This window comes from Schistocerca americana, chromosome 2 (genome assembly GCF_021461395.2).
Source record: "Schistocerca americana isolate TAMUIC-IGC-003095 chromosome 2, iqSchAmer2.1, whole genome shotgun sequence".
NCBI lineage: Eukaryota > Metazoa > Arthropoda > Insecta > Orthoptera > Acrididae > Schistocerca > Schistocerca americana.
This window is the reverse complement of record NC_060120.1, coordinates 778,575,931-778,594,616: the sequence shown is the minus strand read 5'-3', so window position 1 is coordinate 778,594,616 and position 18,686 is coordinate 778,575,931.

Genomic DNA, 18,686 nt, shown 5'->3' with positions numbered 1-18,686 from the left:
CCTAGTGCGTTCTGATGCATTTGTGGAGATGTAGTTAAAGACAAAGACTTGTGGAACAGGTGAGTTTCGTGCTCTTTTGAGGGGTCTGCTTGGAATCATGCTATATGTGCCGGAAAAGACAGCCAGAGACCATATTGGCGACGAATGCTTATCCACGAAATGAACACACTCAGAACTATTGAAACATGGAAATAGAAGTAATAAAACATTTCATGTTACCATTCAAATAGATTTCAGATTTCTAATTTCCTAGTTTCTGCCGTGAATTTGTATCACCTTCTCGTTACTGTTTATATTCCAAAATCATTTATACATGTATTTAATATCGTGTTATAGTCCAGCGAACACCTTCTAATCCCTGTTTCTCTTTTCTGTCTACGTCGTTGTCCTCTATGATCTAAACTTCTCACAGATTGAAATGTATTACGAATAACGTAAACTTCTGTTCACAGATTTCTTCCAGCCTAGCTGAAATTCTGTGATATTCTTGTCTTCCTTTTGCACCCACTCAACAATAATTCATTGTCAATACTATAAAATTTTTAACGTCTTACAGATTTTATTAATTACCGTTTTACCTTGTGGAATTGCTATTTTCTCTCTCTTCTTGTTCTATTTTCCGCATGGGCAGCCATTAAAGGGCCACGACTGTTTACGTCTGATTCAGTTCTGAACAGGGTAATTTTTCTCTTATTAACTCACACTGTGGCCTTAATTATTTTTCGTCACCATTCCAGTGCGTTTCACACCGTTTACCAAAGTTTCGTAATTCTATATACTCATTACTCTTCGTCAAAAAATTTTTAACCGTATACAATTCGCAGAAGCCCATATATATTAAAAATTTTATTATTTTAAACTGAAGAACATATTATTATGTTCCTACCCATTTGATAAACTTAGCTGAGTAATTCACCACAATCCTCATGAAAAGTCGATCGTAAGACTAATTTACTTCTCAATGTAGGCTTAAGGAGCAAGCTACGATAGTAATCTCCTTCCTTTCGACTGCTTTTCGAAGTGTGCCAAACTTTTCGGCGCACTGATTACCTGGAGAGTTGAGTGCAGTGTTGCCAACAGTTAAAGTGAGCTCCCCACCAGTTTCAAGTGCAAAAACCACCAGAAAACCACTGAGAAAAATGCTTCTACACCCATAATCGCTACAATTTCCACTAATTTTTTAATTATTATGAAAGAAAATAAGTATATAAGTAATTAGTTTCCATTATTATTGAATAATAAAATATTCATAGTCATTAAATTAACATACAATAAATGAATCGCAAAATCAAGGATGGGAACAAACCAAAAGTTCTGTAACAACAGCTAATTATTTAAATGAATTCGTCTTCTTCAGATGAATAATTTTTGTCTGCATCATCATCATCATCATCATCATCGTCGGTTTCACATTGTTATGATTCTTTGGTACCGATTCGTTTTACAACGTTTATTGGAATTTCATATTCGTTGTAGCATTTTCTTTCCAATTTTAAACCACAGCATATTCTTAATAGAGCAGTTAAAAGATTTAACTTCATTCTATTCCTCTGCTTGTTTTTTTTTTTTTTACAGCCTTACTGATAAATAGTCTCTCACCATTGGAATTGGAATGAGGCAGTATCAGGAGAGTAGTCGCAAAAGTCGCTAATTCTTCAAATCTGGATTCCCCTTGAGCATCATTGAAATGCAGTACATCATTCAATTTTTTTTTTTAATCTTTGGTTTCGTTCCAGTTCAACAAATGAATCAGTCACCACTGAGTATCCACTTTTGCTATAAATTCGACACTTTTATTGAACTGAGCCCTTATATCAATCAGATTTTCTTTGTTATGTTTAAGTGCTTGTTCAACACTTGTTCTGGAAAATTTTTGCACCAACGTCAAATTTTCTGATACCCTGTTTTTTTTCTTCAGTCAGACTTATTATAAATGTTATGCACCGATTACACAACATTTCTTCGTCTTCCCGTGGTAATCTTTTTTTCCCATTTCAAGTAACTGATTTTCAAAGCGGATTCCGAAGCAACATCTTCTGTCGAAGGAATCATGAATATTTTGAGAAAAATACTAACTTTATTTGCAGGTAACGTACCTTTTCTGGCAAACGTATCTATAAGGTTAGTCAAATCATCAAAGGGTTTCTTGTGATCTATATCTTTCGACTCGAACATTTTATTGACTCTGTTTATTTCAATTAACATTGGATATGAAAACGAAATATATGCGTAATTAATCTAGTTCGTGTACATAGCGGCAATAACTCTGCCATGTGATACCTTTCTCGCACTTTATCTACGAGAAAACGTGTTTTTAGCTCTGAAAATTGCATGTATATTCTATTGATACCACCTTATCTGGCACGCCTGAACTATTTTTAAAGGTTTGTGTCCATCGATAGTTTTGTATAGCTCCTTATTAGAGATTGTCTGGAAGAGGAGCGACTAAACCAATCATATCTCTCTTTAATTAAAATCTCAAAATTTCTCGGTAAAAATTCTTTTGCAGCAGCTGAAACAGTTGCAAGAAATGGCACAAGCAAGGTACTAAAACCAGGTGTGGTACCTCGTCTTCCAATTTCGTAAGTACTCCGTTATTTATTCCAACCGTGACAGACGCATTATCTGTACCAATGCCCATTAAATTTCTGAGTCACTAATCGGATCGCTGAAGTGACTTCTTTATAGCAGGGATAACGACTTGAGCATTACACTCTTGCAGTTCAGCAAGGTCAAGGTATGTAGATACTGTTTTTTTGGTGTAATTTACTGTAATAAATTGTAATCAATCCCAAGTATTTAAGTACAGAAATAGCAGCAGATTCATCAGTTAAAAAGACAAATGGTTGATCTTTGCAGTCATGTTTTAGAACGTCAGTGAAATGCGGTGATAACACGATTTTTGCAACTGAGGTGCACTTAGTTCGGTGCACCTGAACATTCTCGATCTCTTTTCTTGGCTGTAATTAATTACCTCTCCCAAATGTTCTACTACAGGTCTACTAGTATGCATGGCTGTGAATAATGGAAGTCTTGCTTCTTCCTTTTTTTTCCCAATGGGCTCTGACTTAAAAACAATTTTAGACTGCAGAGTTACAACGTGCAACAATTCACTTAGTCAAAGAGTTATCAAAAATACAAAACTGATCAATGAATGACTAATCAATTAAAAAAGGTCCTTTACCTTTTTATTTTGTTGATGCTTCTTTGACCTCCCATGAGACTTCAAATCTCCATAGTGACTCCTTAAAACTGCACCACAAAATTTGCACTTCGCTACCTGACCTGTAGTACTTTCAATAACTTGAAGCTAATCTTTTAAGTGTGGGTCTTGAAGCCAAGAATCTCGAAACTTTTGCGTATATTGTGGTTTCGGTACAGTTATTTACGTATGAAGTCGTGAAATAATAGCATACACTGAGAATCACAATTGTATAGCGCACACCACGAGCGACGACAGTCGAGTTACATTTTCTGCGCATCTGACATTAAGCACCCTGCATGAGCCAACAAGCGATCAGTGGTTGTTCGAAGCGACAATGAAATAAGTGAGAACCCATTGTTTGAAACCGAATGATGCACTGCCAGCACCAGCGCAAACCTTCGCTTGTAAATTGAACTAATTACTGTTCATTCTACAGGAAATCCCCGCATGTAGTCTATTGAGTGTGATGGTTGTTTGATGTCACATTCTAAAGCATCAGTGTTGTCTTCGCAGTAAAAGTTAAATATTCCTGAAATAAAATAAAGTAGATATAACATATTTCGAAACATATAAATAGATTAGTGGTTGAGAGATAGTAACTTAATCTGAATTCTACTAAAGCATTATACAATCCACCAGACACTAGAAGCAATATTTCGCCACTAAAAGGAGGGTACAGACCAGCAGTTTAAGATGGCAATACTAGGTGAGTGACGTTGGGTGAGTTTGTGTTATTTTAAGTTCAGGGATACTGCCAGTGCGACCGTAACTTCGGCCTGTATGGAAAAATGGGAGGGGGGGATCTTAGTGGGATCCTTTGTTGTTATACTAGCGCACGCCACCACAGAAGGGCATCAAACAGGAGGCCTGATAATGCATAAGCTTCCTGTGCTGCTTCCTATCACATTCAAATTTCGTCGAATAGTTTGAACGATCCCTAGTGGTTCTACACTTTATACTAGAGCAAAAATTATGGTCGCCCTACAATCAAAAGGGGTGCGACTACGTTCAGCAAGCGCACAGTGTCCTTAGTGAAGTGTTTAGTCGATCAGGGGTATCAGCAGTGTCAAAGGTTGTCAAGATTGTCGTCTTGTCGCTCATCGCATTGCGTATTGTCGATTTCGACCACAAAATGTGTGGAAATCAACACTGCAAGGGAAGGGGTTATTTCATTGGCGCATTTTATGCCACCTGGCAAGGATTCTTCATGTCGATAGTAAGCGGCGGTGTATCTGAAACGTTTTCCTTGGCTATCCATAAGAAAATCGCTTAACATCTACCCAGGGCATCGGGATTCTGACCTCAATCGCAGAGGCGACAAATTGAAAGATGAAATGTGGATAACAAGAAGTGTGACGATTTTCTCATCGTGCTAGTCGTCCACGGTAGGTTTTGGCAGAACTGCAGTGAACTGAGGTGCCAATGTAGTAACATTAACCCAGCAAGAAAATTTCACTCTGCAGCGGACCATGAGCTGATGCGAAACTGCCTGGCACATTAAAACTGTGTTCCGGACGGAGACTCGAATACAGGAACTTTGCCTTTCGCGGACAGGTACTCTACCGACTGAGGTACCCAAGCACGATTCGCGACTACTCCTCCTAGCTTTACGTCCAGCGGTACCTTGTCTCCTACCTTCCAAACTTCACCGAAGCTCTTCAGCGAACCTTACTGAACTAGCACTCCAGGAAGATAGGATATCGCGGAGATAGGGCTTAGCCACAACCTGTGGGATGTTTCCAGAATGAAAATTTCACTCTGCCACAGAGTGTGCGCTGATATGAAACTTCTTGCAAGTCTTAATTTGTGTGCCGGACCGAGACCCGACCTAGGGAACTGTGCTTTTCTTGTCCTGGTGCTCTATCGACTAAGCTACCGGGTGATCAAAAAGTCAGTATAAATTTGACAACTGAATAAATCACGGAATAATGTAGATAGAGAGGTACAAATTGACACACATGCTTGGAATGACATGGTGTTTTATTAGAACCAAAAAATACAAAAGTTCAAAAATGTCCGACAGATGGCGCTTCATCTGATCAGCATAGCAATAATTAGCATAAGAAAGTAAGACAAAGCAAAGATGATGTTCTTCACAGGAAATGCTCAATATGTCCACCATCATTCACCAACAATAGCTGCAGTCGAGGAATAATGTTGTGAACAGCACTGCAAAGCATGTCCGGAGTTATGGTGAGGCATTGGCTTCGGATGTTGTCTTTCGGCATCCCTAGAGATGTCGGTCGATCACGATACACTTGCGACTTCAGGTAACCCGAAAGCCAACAATCGCACGGACTGAGGTCTGGGGACCTGGGAGGCCAAGCATGACGAAAGTGGCGGCTGAGCACACGATCATCACCAAACGACGCGCGCAAGAGATCTTTCATGCGTCTAGCAATATGGGGTGGAGCGCCATCCTGCATAAACATCGTACGTTTCAGCAGGTATTTATCAGCCAGGCTGGGGATGATGCGATTCTGTAACATATCGGCGTACCTCTCACCCGTCACGGTAGCAGTTACAAAACCAGAATCACGCATTTCCTCGAAGAAAAAAGGCCCAATAACGGTAGATGTGGTAGATCCAACCCATACCGTGACTTTCTCGTCGTGCAGTGGAGTTTCCACGACAGATCTAGGGTTTTCGGTAGCCCAAATTCTGCAGTTGTAGGCATTGACAGACCCTCGGAGCGTGAAATGAGCTTCGTCGGTCCACAACACGTTACTCAACCAATCGTCATCTTCTGCCATCTTTTGAAACGCCCACACCGCAAATGCCCTCCACTTCACTAAATCGCCAGGTAACAGTTCATGATGCCGATGGATTTTGTACGGGTAGCATCGGAGGGTACGCCTCAGTGCCAACGAAAGAGTAGTGTATGGAATGCCGGTGCGACGTGCGACTGTACGAGCGCTGACTTCCCCGTGCATAGACGAACCCACTACAGTCGCCATTTCTTCCTGAACTGTCTCAGCAGCATTACGCCTTGTGCTCGGTCGGCCACTATGGGGTCTATCGTCTAAACAACCCGTGGCTTCGAACTTCGAAATTATTCTCGCCACAACTGCATTTGCCAACGGACCTTTACCCATTCGAATCCCATTCCTATGGCGATAGGATCGTAACGCTGAACTAACACATTCCCCATTCTGATAATACAGCGTCACTAAAAGCGCCTTTTCAGGTAACGTCAACATGCTGCGACTGCTGGCGCATCTGATTCTCTCTCTCATTACAGCTCCTTTTATACACGATAGTCATGCGCTGTCACTGCCGTTTTGCTGTCCAGCGCCATCTGTCGGACATTTTGTGAACTTTTTTTTTTTTTTTGTTCTAATAAAACCCCATGTCATTCCAAGCATATGTGTCAATTTTTACCTCTCTATCTACATTATTCCGTGGTTTATTAAGTTATCAAATTTATACTGACTTTTTGATCACCTAGTACTTAAGCACGTTTGAGAGATGTTTCCAGACGAGGTAATGGCGGAAGTAAAGTTGTGAGTATGTGTCGTGAGCCGTGCTTAGGCAGCTTAGACGGTACAGCACTTACTTGCGAAAGTCAAAGATCCCGAGTTCTGGTCTCGGTCCGGCACAAAGTTTGAGTATTCCAGGAAGTATCATTAGACCTACCTTACATCTGACATGAAGCACCGAGCTGTGCCATTTTCTCGCGTGTGTCGACATCTGAAGCGTCGCCGAGGCCGAAAGTGACGTGTCAGGGTGCTACGCTTTTGTACCATTACAAAGGAAGGCTGTAGGCACTGTGGGGTGGCAGGTTTATTTATGATTAGAGATGGTTGTTTAGCACGCCGTCTTTATCACGCGAGCCTGGCAACCATTTTGGTGGTCAGCCAGGATGCGATGGAAAACGTACTGACCTTAGTTTCCAGTCTGCGCGGCCACATTTTGGTTCAACCCATTGAAAGAAATATATCTATTCTCTCTCTGTTTAGCGGAATCAGGACTATGATTATAAATGACGGTATAAAGCTTTAGTTCAAACATATATTGAGTAAAATATTTCACGTACAACACTTTGAAAGTAACCACGTTCCTCTGACAGTAAATCTTTCTACCTTAAACAGCACCTTTATGAACTCAGAGGCTACCTCTACGGTACGTTCCTACCAAATTGCCTTTCGCCCTGACTAATAATAGTCAAATAAATGTTGAAATAATTGCTAGCCGCAAAAGTGGAAATAATATTCAGCACTTGTCACGCGGATTTGTGATTATCACGGACGACACACTAACAGTTACTTCCGCAAAATCTAAGCGATCCAGGACGGTGTACAGTTTTCGCGAGTCCACTATCAGTTTTTATCTCAAATACGCAATTTGTCACAGTCCGGTATCATGTCATCCGAGACAGGGTACAATCCGAGGTTTAACAGACGTGGATCGTATAGTGAGTCCGGAGTAAACATCCTTCCTGCTTCGCTTCGCTTCGCAAATTCACGGAGCTTCAGGCTCCGGTGAGTTGTGGGATGGGCGGATCACGCCTTTCCTACTTCTCCCTGGGGGTGTTGAAATGTGGTCTTCTCTTCACGGTTGCCTGGCTGCTAGTAGGTCTTATTTGCTCGTGTTGCGGCGTTCCGTTGCACAAGCAACAGGTCTGGTCATCTCGTGGTCGGGCGCCAGTGCACTTGGTTGCCCAAGTCTCGGACGAGGGCGTTCACCGACGTCCGCGTGGCTGCATAAAAACGCTGCGCCACTTGTCGGAATCGGTGTTTCAGCATCGGTACTCCTGCTAATCTGTAGACTTCTCCGGTGCTGAAGTCTCTTGGCAGGTGAAGCGCTAACCCAAGCGCCTTGTTCTGGAGCATCTGCAGCTTTTCAATTGGCGTGTCTGCCGCGTTGCCCCACACCACAGCAGCGTACTCTAACACTGGCCTGACTAGTGTCAGGTACAGGGTAATGCCGCAGTGTGGGGGCGGGGTCGTCGCTGGGTTGAGTAAGGGGTATAACAAGCGCAATCTGCCAAGCGCTTTAACCCTTACTTCCCTGATGTGCGCCTTTCACGTCAGGCGCCAGTCCATAGTGACGCCTAGATAGCGTCCGGTGTTCGACCAAGGGATGGAGCTTCCCATGATGCTGAGTGGCTGCAGGTCGGCAGGAATCTTCTTCCTTGTGAAGATCACCGACTGACTTTTGGCTGCGTTTAACTTGAGCCGCCATTTGGCGGCCCTAGCTCCAAGGACGTCGCAAGCTGATTGCAGGCGGTGACGCATCAGCCTGGAGTTGATGCTTCTTCCGTATAGCACCGTATCGTCCGCGTAGAGCGCAACAAACACGCCGTGTCTCTTCGGGACGCGGCGATGTATAACGAGTAGCGCAAGGGGCCGATGACGGACCCTTGCGGTACCGCAGCTGCAGTGGGACACTCTGTCGACGTCCCGTCGTCGGCGCGCACGGGGACGTTCTTCCTGCTTCTCGGGCAATATTTATATATGTGCCGCAGCGGACGGCTGAGGGAGCATCTGTTTTCATCTGTCTTATGTATACGGCAGCAGCCTCTGAACGACCACTTTCTCGGACACAGTCTTTAATAACAAAGTTATGAATTAATTTAGAATCTTCTTAATTCCTACATGTATCTAGGTAAGTTGTTTGAAAGCACATAAAAAGTTTCAGCTCACTTGCCTTCTAGAACTTTTATAGTGGAACTGAGTGTAGATCGTTACCTCTGAAGCATACCTTTACTAATCTTGTATTGGACGTTATTACTATTACGGTTCTAAAATTTGGTACAGTTTTGTTATTTACTAGGTTTTATCATGTGCTGTAACCAAAATTTTCTATCATTAAAATTACAGGTACTTAATCTACTACAAATGGGTATATTTTAGTTACAAATTTGGTTTTCATTAAATTACTCAAAAACTATAAGAGGTAGCATAACGTGGTCTTTCAGTTATTATTTTTAGTGTGAACTGAAGAGAAAACAAATTTTTACATTGCAAAGTCCAATATTTAGCGCCCTTAATTTTTCTTAAAAACTTGGATTCCGGTTGTAATTTTCGTTCTTTTACTTTGAAACTTGCACCACTTATTTCTGACCTCCATAAGCACATTCTGACCAAATTCTGGCTTTCTAGCTTTATTATTTAGCGCCACTTGTTTTTTTCTTAAAACTGCATTTTTACGAAAACTATTGGTTTAATTACATTAAGAATTGATATTTAATGGTTCAAATGGCTCTAAGCACTATGGGACTTAAGATCTGAGGTCATAAGTCCCCTAGACTTAGAACTACTTCAACCCTACTAACCTAAGGACATCACACACATACATGCCCGAGGCAGGATTCGAAGCTGCGACCGTAGCAGCAGCGTGGTGCCCGACTGAAGTGCCTAGAACTGCTCGGCCACAGCGGCCGGCCTCGATATTTAAAACTTTATTACAATAAAATGTATATTGACAATGTTTGAATATGAAATGTTGGCTTTTAATTTTATACTTAATTATGGTGCATTGCTTCTGCGCTACACGCAGACGCGTTAAGGCGACGTGGCTCTACTAGCAGTGAACCAGGGTAGTTGCCGGCACACTCGCCCGCCACTGTATCTCACACACTATACAGCGCTTGTTTCGATTCAGCACCTTTGAGCTAAATTTGACACTTCTGGATCGCGATTGGAGGCATTTGCGGGTTTTAAAAATAGTGACCTAATAATTGTATTGCGTAACGTATTTGTTATCAATTTATGGTAGTAAAAATTCTGACAGCTTTAGTTCTCATACCTGTAGATATGGAGTTACGTATTCTTTTCATAACATTCATTGCACAATGTAGCCATGTGTTTCAGATGGCTAAAGAGAGCACACACTACGGAAGCCAATTAAAAAATATATATATTCTCACTAAATTTAGGTAAATAGTATTGTTGCAGGATAGAGCTTTTGATAGTAACCGAAACACTGGAAATTTATTCGGTTCTACGCCTAGTTCTGTATCTGCATCTGTACTCTGAGAGCCATCTTACAATATAGGGCAAAGGGCACTTTTCATTACTACTGTGCCTTCCCAATTTTCTTGTAAGAACGCATGCTGGTAAGCTTCATTGTGAATTCGAATGTCGTTGTGGCCCTCTCGCGAGATACATGCAGGAGGAAGCAATATATTGGTTGACTCTTCTAGAAACGTACACTCTCACAATTTGATCCCTACACCACACCGTACTGAAAAACTCCTCTATTGTAGTGCCTACCACTGGAGTTTTCCGTAACGTTTTCGTGCTTGCTACATGAATCTGCAACTAAATACGCTGCTCTTCTTTCGATTCTCTCTGTCAGTCTTGTCTGGTAGGGATCCGACACTGACGAGCAATATTCAGCTATTTAATAAACGAAAATTTTGTAAGCTACCTTGTTTGCGGATGGTTTACTTTTGTTGAGGATTCTTCCAATGAACCTCAGTCGGAAATTTATCTTGCCAGAGTTTAGTTTTATAAGTTTGCTGAAATCGCTCCGCACCTTAGGTATTTTATAGGATTAACTAATTCCTGTGATTGTTCTGCAATCGTGTAATCATACAGTAATGAGTCATGCTCAGTATCTTACATTTGTTTATGTTGAGGGTCCATTTTCACTGCCTGCACCAAGCGTCTACCTTCTGCAGGTCTTCCTGTATTTTCTAGCACAGTGACTTCTCTGTATACAACAGCGTCATCCGCAAAAAGTCTCACCGAACTTCAGACGTTATCACAAGATCATTTATAGATTTAAATCATTTGTAGATTTCAATCTCTTGTCCAAACATGCGGAGCATCTTGATGCAGGTTCCCCAGATGTAGTACGCACCAGTTGCACGTTTCCTTTTAGATTAGAACTCACGACTGATTTTGGTTCATCAGGCTATTATCCACGGGTGGACGTCAGGCGTCCTGAGGAAAAAAAAGAACGAGACGTTTCGAACCCTTGTATTTCGTTCATTGGGCAGCAGACCGGAATTGTGTCAAACGCCATCCAGAAGTGAATAAACACAGCATCAACCTGGGTGCCGATGTCTACCGCTTTTCTTATATACAGGACGAACAGTGCGAGGGATTGGCTTTAACACTCACACCCTGAGTCTGAATTCCTCTCGCAACATTCATGGACCTTTTACTTGACATACCACGGCACCAATCATTCAGCAACGTAAACCCTTGTACCTAAGTTGCAATTACCAATATGTCTCTCAAGTAATGAATTACATGCTGAAAACATTAATTGTCGCACCTCCAATACAAATTCAACATCGTTAATTTGGTTACAGTATATTATACTTCCGAGAATTTGCCTCATACGCATCCACTGTTTATTTATTTAGTTATTAGTTATCGTAAGGCGACGGCAACATATATATATATATATATATATATATATATATATATATATATATATATATATATATATATATAGAGAGAGAGAGAGAGAGAGAGAGAGAGAGAGAGAGAGAGTTGTCAGTTGGTTCTGAAAAATTAATAATTCAATAACGCTAACAAGGGGAACATTTAAACTGTAAAATAAGGACTGTTATTAAAATAACAATAAAACACAGTGATAAAATATTAATCACAGTTTTAATTTCTAGTGAATGAAGCAAATTGACAGCAGGCGGAGCATCATTAATGAAGTCACTGTATGGCCCTGCATACTTTCTCAGTTGGCAATCTCTAACAACATGCTGAACAGTTTGTTCTTGGACCCCATACTCGCAAGCTGGACAGCTTCGGAGTCCCCACATGAGCATCATAGCACTGCACCTGGCATTACTCGTCCTTATCCTTCTCTGTCTTGTCCACTCACTTATCTTCAGATCAAATCCGGGTAGGCTGGCAGATGGATCTTGAATGCCTTGATGTTTTATTGTTACAGCATTGCTTCTCTTGCACCACGCTTCTTTAATGTCAGACTTCCTGTTGTTTCTTTCATTATGGCGTAGTGGAGCGCATGATATCGAGCGATCTGGAGGAGTGTCAATTAAGGCTGTTTGAATTGGAAAGTCTTCGGGGTGACGCAACTTCCTCCATTCTCGACTGGTTGCTTCTTGGCCTCGCAATTCAGTTGCTGAAATGTTACTGATGGCGTGCAGCCAAGGCATCGATGCGGATTTTAGTATAACTGCCCTCTCATTGATTCATTCAGGTGTACGTCTACTTTCCTGGGCTGCTATACTGGAGCACACATTCACCTACTCGTCACTCCAGTGTCAAAGCTGCAGTCCGTAGACTGCATGCTTCAGCACCACAGGATGTGCCAGCCAGTTTCTTTGTGACATTGGATGAACTTCGTACATTGATGTGCAAATATCCAACTGAACACGTGACAGTCAGTAGTTCGTCCATAACTTACAAACTAGTTGACGGAGTTGTCTCATGTTTGGTGAAAGTGTAGCTTAAAGTCCAACTTAAAGATATCACTGTAGGTGTTCACCATGATCACCATTAAAACCCACACACAAACGATGCTGCCGAACTGCAGCACGAATTACTGACTGCCACGTGTTCAGTTGGATATTTGCACATCAGTGTACGATGGATTCTCGAAGTTCATCCAATGTGCGTGGCGTTTGTCGATAAACGACGTCCTTTGGTGTTCCCCACAGATAAAAGTCCATAGGAGCTAGGTCTGTCGAACGTGGTGGATACTCGACAGCACCTCTACGGCCTATCCATCTTCCTGGTAGATTTTCGTCGAGATACGCCTTAACACGGTTTTGGTAGTGGGCTGGGGCACCATCTTGTTGAAAGTAAACTCTTCAGTCTCCATACAAGTCTCGGATGGCAGGTAAAATGGTGACTGAAGCTTCTGAAGGTACACCTCACAGGTAACTGTGCCGTCAAAGAAGAATGGCCCAAGCAAGTCCCGGTAAGACAACCCAGAGACCGGTACGTTGATAACAACTTCGTGTACTCGGCAGGAGCTTAAGATCGCTTAAAATGGTGGATGGGGATGTGAAGTATAGAGAACCTCCACGATGGAGGACTGCTAAGGCAGGACTACGAGAAGTCTGTACTACCGGCAGCCGTACTACACTCATGCTCATAAATTAAGGTTAACTGCAGAATGTGGTGCCACTCAACGAGGCACTACACAGAACTGGCATTAACAGTGTAGGCAGATATGGAACACAGACGACACAGATCTTTGAGTCCACAGTATTGGTGATAAGTTGGGAAAACCGTCCCGAAACACATGTGCTACAAAATGACACTGTTTCCTACTCATGTACCCCGACATCAATAATAGATATAATCACCATGTGCACACGTACACAGGCCGCACAACGGGTAGGCATACTCTGGATCAGGTGGTCGAGCAGCTGCTGAGGTATATCCTCCCATTTTTGCACCAGTGCCTGTCTGAGCTCCTGAAGTGTCGTAGGGGTTTGAAGGCGTGCAGCGATACGTCGATCGAGAGCATCCCGGACGTGCTCTATTGGGTTTAGATCTGAGAACAGGCAGGCCACTCCATTCGCCTAATATCTTCTGTTTTAAGGTACTCCTCCGCGATGGCAGCTCGGTGGGGCCTCCATCAGGAGGAAGGTGGGACCAATTGCACCCCTGAAAAGGTTGTCATACTGGTACAAAAAGACGTTCCGATACACCTGACCTGTTACAATTTATCTGTCAAAGACATGCATGGGTGTACGTGCACCAATCATAATCCCACACCACACCATCAAACTACGACCTCCATACAGGTCCCTTTCAAGGACATTTAGGGGTTAGTATCTGGTTCCTGGTACACGCCAGATGAAAACCCGACGAGAATCACTGTTCAGACTATATGTGGACCCGTCCATGAACATAACGTGGGACCACTGTTCCAATGACCATGTACTGTGTTCTTGACACCAGGCTTTACGGGCTCTCCTGTGACCAGGGTTCAGTGGAATGCACCTTGCAGGTCTCTGGGCGAATAAACCATGTCTGTTCAATCGTCTGTAGACTGTGTGTCTGGAGACAACCGTTCCAGTGGCTGTGGTAATGTCCCGAGCAAGGCTACCTGCAGTACTCCGTGGCAGTCTGCGGGCACTGATGGTGAGATATCGGTCTTCTTGTGGTATTGTACGCTGTGAACGTCCCGTACTGTAGAGCCTGGACACGTTTCCTGTCTAGCCGGCCGGAGTGGCCGAGCGGTTCTAAGCACTTCAGTCTGGAGCCGCGTGACTGCTACGGTCGCAGGTTCGAATCCTGCCTCGGGCATGGATGTGTGTGATGTCCTTAGGTTAGTTAGGTATTGCGCCTGTCTCGTACATCTTGCTCACCAGATGGTAGAGTTTTGTCAGGACTGGCTCTCCCAAGGCTGTCGTTCTAATGGAATGTTGTCTGCTCCTGGGGCCTTGTTTCGACTCAGGTCTTTCAGTGCTCTGTCAAACTCTTCACGCAGTATCGTATCTCCCATTTCATCTTCATCTACACCCTCTTCCATTTCCATAATATTGTCCTCAAGTACATCGCCCTTGTATAGACCCTCTATAAACTCCTTCCACTTTTCTGCTTTCCCTTCTTTGCTTAGAACTGGGTTTCCATCTGAGCTCTTGATATTCATACAAGTGGCTCTTTTTTCTCCAAAGGTCTCTTTAATTTTCCTGTAGGCTGTATCTATCTTACCCCTAGTGAGATAAGCCTCTACATCCTTACATTTGTCCTCTAGCCATGCCTGCTTAGCCATTTTGCACTTTCTGTCGATCTCATTTTTGAGACGTTTGTATTCCTTTTTGCCTGCTTCATTTACTTCATTTTTATAATTTCTCCTTTTATCAATTAAATTCAATATTTCTTCTGTTACCCAAGGATTTCTACTAGCCCTCGTCTTTTTACCTACTTAATCCTCTGCTGCCTTCACTACTTCATCCCTCAGAGCTACCCATTTGTCTTCTACTGTATTTCTTTCCCCCATTCCTGTCAATTGTTCGCTTATGCTTTCCCTGGTTTAGTCAGTTTATCCATGTTCCATCTCCTTAAATTTCCACCTTTTTGCAATTTCTTCAGTATTAATCTATAGTTCATAACCAATAGATTGTGGTCAGAGTCCACATCTGCCCCTGGAAATGTCCTACAACTTAAAACCTGGTTCCTAAATCTCTGTCTTACCATTATATAATCTACCTGATACCTTTTAGTATCTCCAGGATTCTTCCATGTATACAACCTTCTTTTATGATTCTTGAACCAAGTGTTACCTATGATTAAGTTATGCTCTGTGCAAAATTCCACCAGACGGCTTCCTCTTTCATTTCTTAGCCTCAATCCATATTCACCTACTATGTTTCCTTCTCTCCATTTTCCTACTCTCGAATTCCAGTCACCCACGACTATTAAATTTTCGTCTCCCTTCACTACCTGAATAGTTTCTTTTATCTCATCATACATTTCTTCAATTTCTTCATCTGCAGAGCTAGTTGGCATATAAACTTGTACTACTGTAGTAGGCATGGGCTTCGCGTCTATCTTGGCCACTATAATACGTTCACTATGCTGTTTGTAGTAGCTTACCCGCACTCCTATTTTTTTATTCATTATTTAACCTACTCCTGCATTACCCCTATTTGAGTTTGTAATTATAATCCTGTATTCACCTGACCAGAAGTCTTGTTCCTCCTGCCACCGAACTTCACTAATTCCCACTATATCTAACTGTAACCTATCCATTTCCCTTTTTAAATTTTCTAACCTACCTGCCCGTTTAAGGGATCTGACATTCCACACTCTGATCCATAGAATGCCAGTTTACATCTCCTGATAACGACGTCCTCCTGAGTAGTCCCCGCCCGGAGATCCGAATGGGGGACTATTTTACCCCCGGAATATTTTACCCAAGAGGACGCCATCATCATTTAACCATACAGTAAAGCTGCATGCCCTCGGGAAAAATTACGACTGTAGTTTCCCCTTGCTTCCAGCCGTTCGCAGTACCACAACAGCAAGGTCGTTTTGGTTAGTGTTACAAGGCCAGATCAGTCAATCATCCAGACTGTTGCCCCTGCAACTACTGAAAAGGCTGCTGCCCCTCTTCAGGAACAACACGTTTGTCTGGCCTCTCAACAGATACCCCTTCGTTGTGGTTGCACCTACGGTACGGCTATCTGTATCGTTGAGGCACGCAAGCCTCCCCACCAACGGCAAGGTCCATGGTTCATGGGAGGCAATAACGACCATTCGTCATGCAAAGCTGCTCGCAAGTCTTGGAGAGTGATTGGTGGATGCTGACGTGATGCAAGCCGTCTCCCTAGTGTATCCCAGACATGCTCAATAAGATTCAAGTCGGAAGAGCAAGCAGGCCGTGCCATTCACGCCATATCTTCATTTTCCAAGAAAACATCAACAATCCGTGTTCTATGAGGTCGAGAATTTTCGTCCACTAATACGAAGTCTGGGCCCACAGCAACTCGCAACAGCTGCACACGAGGTCCCAAAAGCTCGTCGCGATACTTGAAAGCAGTTGAAACTTATCGGTTCACCGGTACAATTGCATCGGGGTGTGTTCGTGTGGTCAACGTAATCCTTGCCCACGCCATTGGGGATCCTCCTCCATATCGGTTACTATCCACAATGTTTGGGTCCCGAAATCGTGTTCCAGATACGAATACACCACCTCCAGACCAAATTGGGGCTCATCTGTGTAAAGAACATTGTCGCACAATTCGGCTCCTATCTACGCGTTCCCTTCTGTGAAGATGCGTCAGAGATGCACATACAGCAGTCCACTCTGCTGAAGCCTTCTGGACACCGTTTTCCTCGTTAAAACACGCCCAGTGTATGCTGCGGGGGTCATATGGCAGTCGCTGTACAATACTAAGGCGGTATCATCGTGCACTTACAGACAAATAACGGTCCTGTCTTTCTGATGTCACATTCTGTCCGACCCTACTCTGGTCTCCGGGATACAGTTTCGGTTTCTATAAACTGTCGCAACGTCAGAAAAACAAGAGAACCATTCAGAGTAAGCCAATGGGCCACATCACTTTGCGACTGTCATGCTTCCATGCTTTCTATGGTCCTTCACCGCAGAGAGTCTGGTAGACGTCTTCTCTGTTCCGGTAGAACGATCCGGTAAACCCTACCGCGTTTGACAGGTGCCTTGACGTCGCCGTTAGGATTGTTGTCCGTTGACGGGAAGCATCTTCCGTGCAGAGCGTGATCGTACGGACTCTGTTAACAGGCTGTGTAATTATATCGTGAATTAGACGCATCACAGAGAAATAGCGGATTGTTGCTTTAATTTTGGATGACAGTGTATATGTAAGCAATAGCCTCTCTGATAATAGGGGAATGTGTCGTCACGAACCCGCGGCAAAGAAGTGATCCCTCAGGAGCTGGATAGCTTAAGTGATGTTTCAGACTATAGACTACAGAATACCGAACGGAATGTTGCTTGCTCTAGTCTCACCACCTGTATTTCAGCCGGATATGTGCTCAGGTAACTTCAACAGGCATCACATAACCTGGGGTTATAAAAACAGTGACAGACACGGAGAGAAGCTAGTGGAATGGGCAGAAGGAGAAAAACTCTGAGTTATGGCGCTAAAGAAAGGAACACATTTCGCTCTGCTGAACGGCCACCTGTCTGACCTGCGCATTCTTTTCACTGACGTAAACATACTTCCTTTTAGTCGTACAAGGGAAATACTAAAAAGCTTCCGAAGAATTCAGCACCGCACCACAATAAGTCAATGGGTCTGAGAGCATTTTTTAGTCGTCTTCTCACTTATTTGATGTGGCCCGCCACGAATTCCTTTCCTGTGCCAACCTCTTCATCTCAGAATTCAGAGTAGAGCTTGTAACCTCCGTCTCAATTACTTGCTGGATGTATTTCAATCTATGTCTTCGTCTACAGTTTTTACGCTCTACAGCTCCCTCTAGTACTACGGAAGTTATTCCGTGACGTCTTAACAGACGTCCTACACTCCTGCCCCTTTTCCTTGTCAGCGTTTTCCATATATTTCTTTCCTAGCCGATTCTGTCGAAAACCACCTCATTCCGTACTTTGTCCGTCCATCTAGTTTCAACATCCTTCTGTAGCACCTCATCTCAAATGCTTGTATTATCTTCTGTTTCGATTTTCCCACACTACCATACAATGGAGGGCTCCAAACGTACATTCTCAGAAATTTCTTCCTCAAATTAAAGCTTATGTTCGATACTAGCAGACTTCTCTTGGCAAGGAATGCCCTTTCTACCACAGGTCTGCTTTTGACGCCCTCCTTGCTCCGTCCATCATTGGTTATTTTGCTGCCTGGGTAGCAGAATTCTTCATCTCCTTTGTGATCAGCTACTTCTCATTACTTCTGTCTTTCTTACATTTACTATCAATCCACATTTCATATTTATGAGATAGTTTATTCTGTTGAGCAGATCCTGTAATTCTTCTTCACTTTCACTAATGATAGAAATATCAGTGAATCTTGTCGCTGTTATCCTTTCGCCTTGAATTTTAATCCCACTCTTACATATTTCATTTATTTTGCTTCTACCACATATAG